The sequence below is a fragment of the Lichenostomus cassidix genome, chromosome 1Aa (genome assembly GCF_008360975.1).
Source record: "Lichenostomus cassidix isolate B80296 chromosome 1Aa, HeHo_3.0, whole genome shotgun sequence".
NCBI classification, from domain to species: Eukaryota; Metazoa; Chordata; class Aves; order Passeriformes; family Meliphagidae; genus Lichenostomus; species Lichenostomus cassidix.
In genome coordinates, this window is record NC_139480.1 from 46356672 (window position 1) to 46368770 (window position 12099).

The window sequence follows — 12099 nt, forward strand, 5'->3', positions numbered from 1 at the left end:
TGATGCAAACATGGCAAAAGCATTAACTGTTTATTTCTTCCCAACACACAGTGCTGATGGCCCAGATCCTGGGGTGCTCTAGGTCCACAGTGTGCAGTAGGGTGACTTGAACAGAGCCAAGCAAGTGCTAAGTTCATTGAGACTCTTGACTCAGGGTTCATTCTTTGTGACCAAGGTGGCAGAGAAATTGGCCCTGCCCTCTGTGGCAGAAACTATTCTATTCCCTCAAAAAAAATTATATAGAAACATGCCCAGAGCCTGTGTGTGAGCACCAGTCAAAGAGCTGCCTTAATTCTACCACTGCAAAACAACACATGGAGAGAAAACAGTCAGAGTTTCCAAGTGAGGGAAGAACCTTCCCTTTCTCCTTTCCAGGAAATTTTCCTTTGGGAGCTGGGGAAATAGAGAAGGAAGAAACCAATTCCCTCTTTGCTGCTTCGAGCTCCTGCCCACCAGCCTTGAAGGACTGACGAGTGCACGGAGTAAGTCACTTAGCATTCCAGCGCGTCTGCTGCCCAAGGGCAGCGCTTACCCAGAGCTTAACCTTGCAGCTGGCAGGCCTTCCTTTCCTGCCTCCTCAGCAAGGATAACTAATCAAAGAGCCACAGAGACAGGTCCAAAGCGTCATGCTTCTCCAATTTTAATGGAATACCTCAGATAAGAAAGCAGCCATGAAGCCCTCACTCCCTGCATGTGAAATGGGGAAGGTCAGCAGGGACAGCAAACCGGGTTGGCACTGCAGCACAGAGAGAGCCTTGAAGTGTCTTGAAGAGGAAGAACATCTGAACAATTAGTTCTTAAGTAATGTGAAGCTGCAAAGCCAGAAGAAGTGGCTAGTTCACTACAACTAGCTCTTTTTCATTCCAAATAGGATGTTTTTACCTGTATCTTAGCACAGCAAGGTTCAGCTTCCAGGGCTGAAAAAGGACTATCTGTGTGCAGGAAAGAACCAGAGACTGTGGAAGTGCATTCATTACATGGAAAAGTCCTTATATCTGAAAGTCCTAAGAGAAGCCCTGAAATTGTTTGCTTCAATAAGTAAAGAACATCAGATAATTGTCCCCAGGGATGGGAAATACCCCTTTGCAGATGCCTTTTCTGTAACCACAATCCTAATCCCTTGTTCAAATGTCAAAAACATACATTGAATAGCTGTTTTTCACTGACATAATCTTGGCTTCCTGATGGGCCACACCAATCATCTATGAGGGCAAACAAACCCAGCAGCACTCACGTTAACAGAGATGTTTCAAGGAGGCTATCCAGGGCTCAAAACCCCCAGACTCCTGCCTTTGCTGTACGTATGTAATGGAAGGACTTCTGTTCTCCCTCTGGCATGGTTGAATGTCTACCTGATATCTGAGCAGTTTGGTGCAGAGATGAAGTGAGCAAAAAGAAAGGTGTTTCACTTTGTCATTAGGCCCAGTGGGTCTAAGGGAGATGAGCCTGCTGCTTCACTCCAGAGAAGGGAAGGTGAGTGAGCACAGGGGTTGGAGTAGAGTGGCTGAATTTCCAGCAAAGCACATTGCCACAGTCCCAGTTCCAGAGTCTGAGACATTGTGCTTGGAAATCTGAATCTTCAGAGCATTGGCCAAGCTTCTGTTTTAACTCTGTGCCACTTGGCACAGAGAGCAAACAGAGAGCAAACAGGAGAGCTAGTGCACAATGGTCACGGGGCGGGATCACAAGGGCAAAAAGGATAGAACTAGGGGACAGAACAAGTGGGAAGAATGGTAAATAGCCAGATACTCACTGGAGGAACAGCCTAGATTCATAACTAATAATGAGAAAAGCTTCATAAGGCAGAGAAAGTCTCTTCTTCCCCATAGGAGTCAAAGAGCAAACAGATAGTGCATGACATAGGGATTGGCAGCAGGGAGAGACAGACTGACTCAGACCCACAGAGGCCAAGAAGTTGCTTCAGGATTTGGTCTCTTTTTATGCTAACAGGACTCTCCCTCTTTTTTTCCACCAAGAGGAAATGTTCCCATGGCTCCCCTTTCACACCTGTATCTGGGGCTCAGAATTCAAGAACCCACCAGTCCAGCTGGTCTACACCACCACTGCCTCCAGGTCCTCCCTGTCTACTTCACCCAAGTCTATACTGACGTGAGCACAAGACAAGATTTTAATCCAGGATTCTTTTCCTGCATACTGATAGAGGTGTGGCTTAAGCTGATATTGAGACGACTGATTTTCAGACTTCTCAGTTAGTGCTGAACACAATTTATTTAATAGCTTATTTTAAGCTATATGGTATGCTATTTGCCTCTTCCCTTGCAGCCTATAGTGTAGAAGACACCCAGACAAAAAGGACAGAAACAACAGATAAGCTTCCCTGCTAGCTGATGGGGCAGTGTTTTAATGAGTGTGGGGGAGATGGGAGCATGAGGGAGGGAAGCTGAAATTCATATGCAGGAGATCTGATTCCCTCAGGCACGTGGAATACCTTCAAGGCAGAATGGACAGAGCAACCTACCAACTTTCCTTGACCACTCCAGAAACCAGCATCTCCTGTCTTCTGAGGAAGAATGATCCACAGCATGTGCTGAGGATCCACCTTGATCCACAGCAGGGTGGGGTGAGTGCTAGCACCTCCTCAAAGGCAATGCAGTGCTCCAGCACCTGGAGTCAGAGCCCCCAAAGCAGATAAAGAGCACTGACACCTCACTGCCTTCAGGGGAGCAGAGAATCACAGCCATCATTTCTAAGAGGGTCTGGAATGCTGAGATGACATACTGTTTTGTCTGGAACTGGGAGAGGCAGTCTGCTTCCTTTAATAAACCTGGGGGAGGAGTAAATTTTTTGTAAGGAATGAAGAATGGCACCAATATATCTTGCAAAAAGATACTACCTTGCTCTCTTACTCAGAAGGAAATGTGAAAAGCCCCTGGTTTAACATCTGTGCCTCACATTACAAAAAGAAGCAAAATTTTTTCAGTCCTTCGTTATTGTCTTACCTCTTTCATATCTGCCTCCTACAATTGATACCTCAACTACTCAACAATCACAAATCAAGAAGAAAAAAATCATGATGAATGCAACACTCAAAAGTAATTCATGGCCGTTTTCAATTCGCCTTTTGGTTTTTTGAGTCCTTGGAATTCATTCTGTTCTTATTTTCAAGGTTTTCTTCCCAGCAATCAGAGATTTAAAAAATCTTTTCATATAAAATGAGTCGTGTTTTTTCCTTTTTTTTTACATAATCACAAGATTCCAGTTACCAAGATTGAATACCAAGATTGAAGAAAAACATTATGTATTGTGAAACTCACAGTAAAAGCCATGACAGCAGTATATCTCTCTCATACACCGCTGCTTCTCTCTTCCTTCTTTTCCCTCAGTAACTAAACAAAAACACCCTCTGCACAGCTTTTATTCTTGATCATTTTATTTTGGTGGTTTTCATGCTACATAAAAATTAGTTTTTATATCAAAAAATTATTCACAATATTTCCAAAATAGTTCAAGTTTTTTTTTCCTTTTTGTGTTTTTTAAATATTTTTAATGTATTTTTATTTCTTTTTTTTTTTAACTGCAGCTAGGGTTACAAAACATCCCATTTCCTCTCGCCACCACCAATTCACTGTCGGTTCCCTTTTACATTTGCATATGTAAAAAAAAAAGAAAAATAACAAAACTTTTTATATCATTCACTTGAGAAATAAAAAGTCATTTGGCACTCATGTCTCTGTGGCTCTGATTTTCACCAGTGAAGTGGCTGGAGGTGGGTGTGTGTGAGTGTGTGTGTGTGCACACATATGCATGCATAAAGGGTATGAAGAGGAGGCAAAATTTAGGCAAAGATGGTCTCAGAAGCGGATAGGATATATCTGCTGTGTTCAACAGCCTGATGGATGGCCAGGTTCACCGCAAGGTACCAACAGCTCAAGAGAAGAGGAGGTAGCAGTGTTGGGCAGTAGAAGACTTTGACTAGAGTTGAGTATTTCTTTTTCTTTTGGTTGATAGACTGAGCTTATCAAAGGTGCTCTCCAAAGTAAATGTACATTAGCTAGAAAGCAAATACAGCTGAAGTTGACCTGTGCCAGGTCTAGAGACGCTACCTGCCCCAACCCTACTAGACACAACAGTCCTTCACTACTGTCCTCAGCCACTTCCAAGTGCCAGAGGATGAAGCATTTTCCCTTAGGTGTCATTATATTGAGAGCTGGCCAGCTGCCCATGCACCACCTTTAATTCCTACTTCATGGTCTGTGAGACTCTGCTCAGCCTTGAATGACGTTTTCCAAGTTGACAGTCATTCCTGCCCACTTGCAAATAGGTCAGGAGAGGCAAGGCTGAACACCTCTGGCCCATTTAGGGCCACTCATTTGTCCCTGTTGCAGACCTACATGCCTGGCTCCTGCTCCAGCATGGGAAGGATTGTGCAGGGGCCAGTGAACCATCTTCCCCTGCCTGCCCTCCAGCCTGACCCACAACCCACACAAACTAGAGGATGATCTGTTGGGGATGACCATTCCCTTTGGGTAGGGCCCCTCAGCAACTAGAGGGTTCTTGCCCCAGGAATGGCCATGGAGACTGCCAATTCCATCCACCTGGACAATCTCGGATGGCTTCAGAAGGGCAGGACCAAAGGGTCAGACAGGCTCCCTGCCTTGCAGCAGCCTTTGGTGCAACGGCCAAAGCTCACTGGAGAAACATTTTAATATTTTTTAAGGGAAAAAAAGAGAAAACATTTTAAAAGGAAGGAAAGAGAGGGAGTACCAAAAAACAACCACCAAAAAAACCCCCACAACTACAACAAAAAACCTCCAAAGCCCACTTGTGCAACAATTAAATATTCTGTGTGTGACTCCAGAGGGAAGTCAGTGAAAAGCTACTTCCCGAAAGGCTGCTGCCTCCACTATATACCAGCCCTCACCTCCAATTACAGATGGTGCTTTGGTCACTGGCAAAGAGACGTTTCAAGATAGCCCTGCCATTCAGGAAAAACATGTACAAAGGAAAGACCCCAAATACAGCTGAACCATACAAACAATAACCGCACAGAACTGAGGTCTTGGAAAGTTGTATTGCTGAAAACACCTCCCTGCGCCCACTAAAAGGACTGTGTAAACAAACAAACGAACAAACAAACAAACATACAAAATAAATCAACAGCTAAACAACAAAATATTTTACCCCCCATGTTAGAAATTTTGAAAATGCAAAGCTAAAAAGAGCAGTTTGCTGTGTTTCTGACCACAGGTGAGAGACAGCCTGCTCCAAAGATAGGAAAAGCAACCAGACAGGCAAAGAGGCCTCCAAAGCTAGCAGCTTTCTGTGCTAACCTCCACACTGACTGCTGCCCAGTGGGAAGGTCATTTCCTACAGCACCTCTTGAAGGCTCCACCTTGCTAGGAGCTTTTAGGTGTATAGCATGTTGATAATAGCAATAATACCTAAAATACACACACACACATGTACAAGCATTCACACACATATATCTTCTCTTCCATAAAAGACAAACCTGGCAGAGCACAGGATACAATTTGATGGAGAGGAAAGAGCAGCTGGACATGGAAGAAAGCAGAGGAGGTGGAAGGATGTGGTCTGATAAAATGAGTCATTGGAGACCACAGATTATTCTCTTACATTTCATATATATTAAAAAAAAAAAGAAACCATCAAAGAGGCCCAGTGACACCAGCACTAAAGGGCTGGTCAAGCAGACTTAAGATAGGGTAAATGACGAGAGCTCTAGTCCCTAAATGTTGCTCCTTCCTTGTCTGACTAATCATGGCATCTCCTCATTGGGTCCAGATTGTCTTTTCTGGCTGCTGACAGAGGACAGCAGTGTCTTGTCCAGCAGTTTGCCCAGTTAAAGTGCTGTGCCAGTTGGCACTGTGGGGCCTCTCAGCAGGTCATCCTCTCTGGTGCTAGCAGTGTTGTGATCTCTCCTGGAAATGAATAGGATGGTGAATGGCTGCAGAAAGTTCACTCCCTCTCACTCTCCTTTTTCACTATCCCCTCTGCAGAAATGGAACCCCTCCAGAGTGTGGGACTTGCAAGCTCCCTACTCAGCTCCAAGCAGCACAACAGTGATGTTCTTCCAAGTAGCGGGATGGGAGACCAGTTCACCTCAGCTCAGCTTTTTCCTGTGTCTATCTGAGACAAGAGCAAGAAAGGACAGGCTAGTGCTTTCTTGCAAGTGGAATTTCAGTGCTTGCATTACCCTAGGAGACAGCAAAATGAATAGCAAGGGAGTGTCTTGTTACAGTCACAGATCAGATTGACCAGATCTCTCCCAAAAGACCTTACCAGTCAGTGTGTGATTGTCTTCCTGCTCCACCTACCAATTAAGGCCAAAGTAGGTAATGAGCATGGCACAATGGTTTGGAAATGTGGCACAGTGGATTTAGCACAGAAGTGAATGAACACAAGGAATGGGTTTCTGGTGCTGTAGTCAAGCCCTCGACAGGAGCCTGCATCCCAGCCTCATCACTGATTCAGGGCTGACCCCCTGGAATCCAAACAAAGCAGCCATGCCAGGGTGTACCAGGAAGGAACAAGAGGGCTGCCAAGTTCCCTGCAGGTACTCATCATCTGGCTTCAGCAGCATTCGGCTCCCATCACTTTTCTCTCAGCTCAAACACATGCTTACAAACACCTAAGCACACACACAGTGGCACCACACATACAAATGTGTGCAGGCTGCATAAATACACGTACCAATATGAACCCACCCCTGCCCCCCACAAGTAGACACGTGCAAGAAATACAGACAAGTAGCAACAGGCATGCAACATACACATGGTGATCCCAAGCAGAGGGAACCCCTCTAAGCTATGTTCAAGCATTCCTGGGAGATGAATCCTGGCAAAATGCACTGCAGGAAGAGGCCCACACAAGGAAGAGAATCCAAAAAAGCCATTCCAGGCATCTAAACCCCTAAGTAGCTATTCTGAAAGCTCCTTGAATTTCACAGGAGTTTAGCTGCCTGTGAAGATGGATCTGGCTCCAAGGCCTGGAAGGAAAGCAGAGGGAGAAAGTACAAAAGTTGAATCTTATTCCCTTGACTGATTTTTGTCTGTTCAGGGGCAGGTATAACCTTTTTCCAGTTGACATGGGACTTAGCAGCCAGTGCCCAAGGGCCTAGAGAGAAGTCTCGTGGAATGGATGCATTCTCTCTGGACACCCTGCAAATTCTGCCATTATGCTGGAATTTTGGCACATTGAATAAGCAAAGGAAACACGGCGAAGGGCCTGGTGATGTTCAGAAAGGTAACTCACTATTTGGCCATAAATTAATCTATGGGATGTACTCCCGAGGAGATACCTACCTGCACCATTGTGGTAGCACTAAATGGGCCAGCATTTCCAGCTCCACTTATGCTTACAGTTCTGCCAGGAGTCACTCAAATGTACAAACACACAGCTCCTCCCAGACTTACAGGTATGTGTAGCCATGTATCCACAGGTACACAGACCTCTGTGGACCATGCTGGGACAGCTATGCCAATGTCATAGCAAGGGTACATCAGAAGGATGACTGCCTTCCCCACACCTGTGAGCAGAGCTCCACTCCCACGTGGCTGCAGTGGTTTCTCTCACCCAGAAATCAGAAACATAGGCCTGCAATGGAATGGCAGGTTGAGCAAGAGTTATCTGCAGCTAGGAGAACACTGCTCCTCTGAGTAACCTCAGGCCATGCTGACCCTTTGCATTGCTCTCTGCACTGCCCAAATGCTCTCACACAACTACACTACACAAATTGAGAGAGAGAATGACTGGTCCTTTCTCAGACTGTGGCCAGCAGACCTTTGTGTCTTCAGGGATTAGCAGCCAGTGCCACGGACATTGAGGATGGTGGGTTGATGGACATCCATTTAAGAAAAATACAAATTGTCAAAAAGGGAAGGAGGCAGATGTCCTGGCATCTGCCTAGAGCCCCTGCCAGTCTCACATTGGCTCTTTCTGTGCTTATTCACCATCCTATCACTCTCCTTACTGCTGCAACATCAGACCACAAACCCTAGCAGATAATGCCAAGTACCAGCTTATACTGACTTGTCAGACAGAAAGGGACCAAATACTACTAGGCATTCACTCCCAGGTCTGCAGCACAGCAGAACATCACATAGGTCTTTAAAAGCCTCTAGGCAATAAAGCTAGTGCCCTGTGCTTTTAAAAGATAGCATACTTCTCTCCAGCAGCCTTGCTTTATTCACATAGAGTAAGAGCAAAGAAACTGTACTGATCCTGATATGGGTCAGGATCTGGAGTGGATAAAAACTGGATAAAAACTGCATCTGACCCTGCTATAAATTCACCAATCAGCCATCAAGGACAGAAACTACGGTCTTTCTCTGGGCTTTCTGAGAAAATACCATTTCACTGCTCCCTTGCACAGGCAAATTTGCCATACTGATAATTTCTTATTTCTTAAGTGTGCAAGAGCAGAACACCACTTCAGTGAACATGACAGAGAAGTCAAAAATAGCTACAAATATAATCTTCTAGAAATCTGGTCATGGCTAGAATTTTCCAGGAGAGAAGTGGAGGCCTGCCCTTCACTCATCTTCTACACAGCATTGCACAGGGTGATGAAGACAACAGAGCAACAAGACAGTAATAAGAGAAGGAGAGAGGACAAACAGCCAACAGAAGTAATTCTGAGAGAAGAGGCATAGAGATGAAATTGAAGAATTGGTGTAAGACAGGAAAGTAGGTAAGAGGCCAGGGAGATGAAGCAGTAAGCTGCTGGAGAGATCAAAACACCTGAAAATGAGGTTCTGCTAAGAGGAAGGACAAAGAGCAGAGGAAATAAAGTGGTCAAGAATGGCACAGAGGGTCTGAGACCATGTCACCTCCCCTTTCACTGGTACTGGAAAGGCCGCAAAAAAAGGGAGAAGGAAGAGTTGATCAGGAGATGAAGGCCCATAGGGAAATCCCTGTAATCCACAGTAACAAATGTACTCTGCTGACATCCCAGGGAGAAGACAATGGGGACCAGGGAAGAGGAAGTAATCAAAGAGCAAAGCACATAGAGAAGGAAACAGCCCTGTGCCTCACACAAACAGTCCCTAGCAATCAACACAGCTTTTATTACAGGAAATTATTAACACCCTCTGCTACCCACCACCCCTTACCAATCCCAAACCTCCCCTCTCTGGGGACCCTTTCTTGGCACACACATATAACATCCAGATAAACTTTCTGAACCAGCAAAAGCAACCACTGAAACAACTTCAAACACCACAGACCAATAAAACCACAATTTAGAAGTTAACTTTCCCAACCCCCCCCATGCCATTATTTAATAAGGAAATACTGTACAAATATAAAACCCACCCTTTTCCCAACCTGAATATAATTGCTTGAGCTAGTTTCTGTACATATATACACACATATTTACACAGTAATGCTGCAGTCAAGAAAGCAGATGATGTAAAAGTCACAAAGTGAATACATAAATTAAATAATTACCAGCAGAACATTAGGAAAGGTTACGCTGTTTCTACTTGGCAAAAATGTATTGTGGGACAGAGTCATTAAGTGTACTGCAATGTATTCTGCGTCGTGTGTGTGTGTGTGTGCAGGCATGCAAACCTCACAGCTTCCTGCTGTCTCAGGTTTGTTCATGTATGCCTGACTTCCCCAGTATGTCGCGTACGTGTGTGCGTGCCCAGAGGAACCCCTGTTCCACAGCATGGAATTATTTTCTGACCTGTTGGATTTTATACTAGTGCTTGCTGTGAACCTTTAATGGCAGGAAGCCAGCAGGTTAAGAGATCTGTAACTACTAACACATCACAGAGATCCTCCTTTACCTCAGCACTCAGGGGACTGTACCCTTGACATTGGCAGACACAAGTCCTGCTCTCTGCAATATGGTTTCACTGTCTTTTTCTATACACAAGCAGGTTTATGCTATGTCAGTTTTGTTGTCAGCAATGGCAGAAGGGTGCCGAATTAACTCAAATGGCATGGCTAGGAGAGGAATTTGGAGATGCTCAAGAAATGGAAGAAAAAACTCAAAGCCAATTGCAAAGTGATTTTCATTGTTGCTGTTCTAGTGGCAGACACCCAGGTTTGTCTACAGTCAGCCCCAGGGAGGTCCAGAGGGCCCAGGATGAAGATGAAGCAGTAGTATTCATATTGCCAGTGAGACACTCGGCACCCCAGTTTGCCTTTGATGGGGGAGGAGAGAGGAAGCCACAGCAAAGAGTAGGTGAATGCAGCGAGGGTCTATGGCTTGGAAGTCTATTTGGCTGCAAATTGAAAATAAGCCCTTGTGGGGACAACAATCAGGTCCCACTAGTTACTATCTCAATGTGCCCTGCAGCATCCAGCAGCATGGTAGGTGTGTTCCAGGTGGACACGCCAGGTGTGTTCAGCAGCAGGGAAGCACTTATGGGAAAGAGTGGGTGCAGATGGGGATCGTGGCTTGGAATCTGTCCCCATTTGTTGCCAGCAATTCGGTTCCTTTCTCACACACGGCTCCCAGGGGCTCCTGTGGTGACCCAGGCATATGCCACACAGAGGAAGCATAATTGGACCCTACCCTTTGCCAGCTTGGATTGAGAAGAAAGGGTGAAGTGTAATTCCTTAGAGCAAGGACACAGAGGGTCAGCACAAAGTCCTTTCACAAACACTCCTGATCTTTATCCCCTTCCATTTTCCTTTTCTTTTTGGCAACCAAAAATGCGTGGGGAAGTGCAACCTCCCACCCTTCTCCATGAGAAGGGCTCATCAAAGGTTGCTTGACTGGAGTGGAGGATGTGTGAAAGGCCTAAGTCTGATCATTGGCTGTGTTCCCAGGCTTGCTTCCATCTGTTGATAAGCAATGGAGGTGGGAGGATATGCCATATTTGATAGAAAGCTCTAAAGCAAAGACTTGCCTATGAAGATCCCTGAGGTATCTCTGATCACTCTAACCTGTCACCACCATCGTATTCATTCTTTATCTCCCCCTCTCTCTTTTGCTGGCAATTGTGCTGTGAGCAACAACCTGATCTGAATGTACAAAGGGGCATTATTCCAGATGGATGCTAGTGTCTTCTTGGAGCGAGGAGCTCAACATCAGCAGGCATTGCTGAAGAAGAGGCCCATCCTGGCAACTCTTAACCCCTCCATCAAATCCTTTGGGACATTACACAGGAACCTTCCTCCCCTCGTATGCTGGAAATTGAAGTATCAATTCCCTACAGGCAAAGTTCATACTTTTATATTGCTGAGCATTTTGAACCCACTGGGGTTCTCACCTGGAGTGTTCTGACAGTGTGTGCTGGATTTCAGAGAGAATGGGATTTTTTGAGGTGGGGACGGTGTGCTTCATTGTCTCAACTGACAACAAGTTCTGACTGCAGCTTTTCTTGCCTACTTAGGATGTGACATTGCAAGTTCTGATACTGCCCTCACTGGGAGGTGTAATGGGAGACAGAGAACTACTGCACCAGCCTGTGTTGTGTTGCACTACAGTAAAAAGCAAAAAGCTGGTGTGAATACTCCAAAAAGGTTCATGGTGTGGAGATCCATGGCTGCAAGTTCTACCTGCCAGGTGCTTTCCACTGTGCATGGCAGAAAAAATATTCTGATATTTTTTGAATATTTCCTCTGTCTCCTTCATACACATCCTCCTTCAGCTGAATACATACACTCCAGTACCACTTCAGAAGAACATGGCTCATGAAAATACCTCTCAGGGAGCCATGCCTGGGGCTAGAAGTGAGGAGATAAATGTCAGAAACATTGCCAAAGGTGCCTAATCTTTCCTGGGAGGCTGTCTGCAAATATTCAGTAGAGGTCACCAACTGTAGAGGACACAATGGTTTTTGCTCAGAATTCTTGTGTGCAGAAAACTTCAGAGAGAGGAAATGTTCCCAGCCACTGCCCCAGAAAATACTGGTGTTTCTACAGAAGAGAGAGAGAAATAGTAAGGTAGGGGATGTGGAGTTTTGTCAGGCTCTGGTATGAAATCCCATTCTTTTCTGGACAGGTAATAAACAGCACATGGGTGGTTTTCTAGTATAGACAACACCTGCTGCTAATATTACCTGTTTGATTCACTTGAATACTTACAATGAAAATACACCAAATCTAAAATTCTAAATATATAATCAGAGTTTAATAACATCATTGATTTATTTTCTGGAT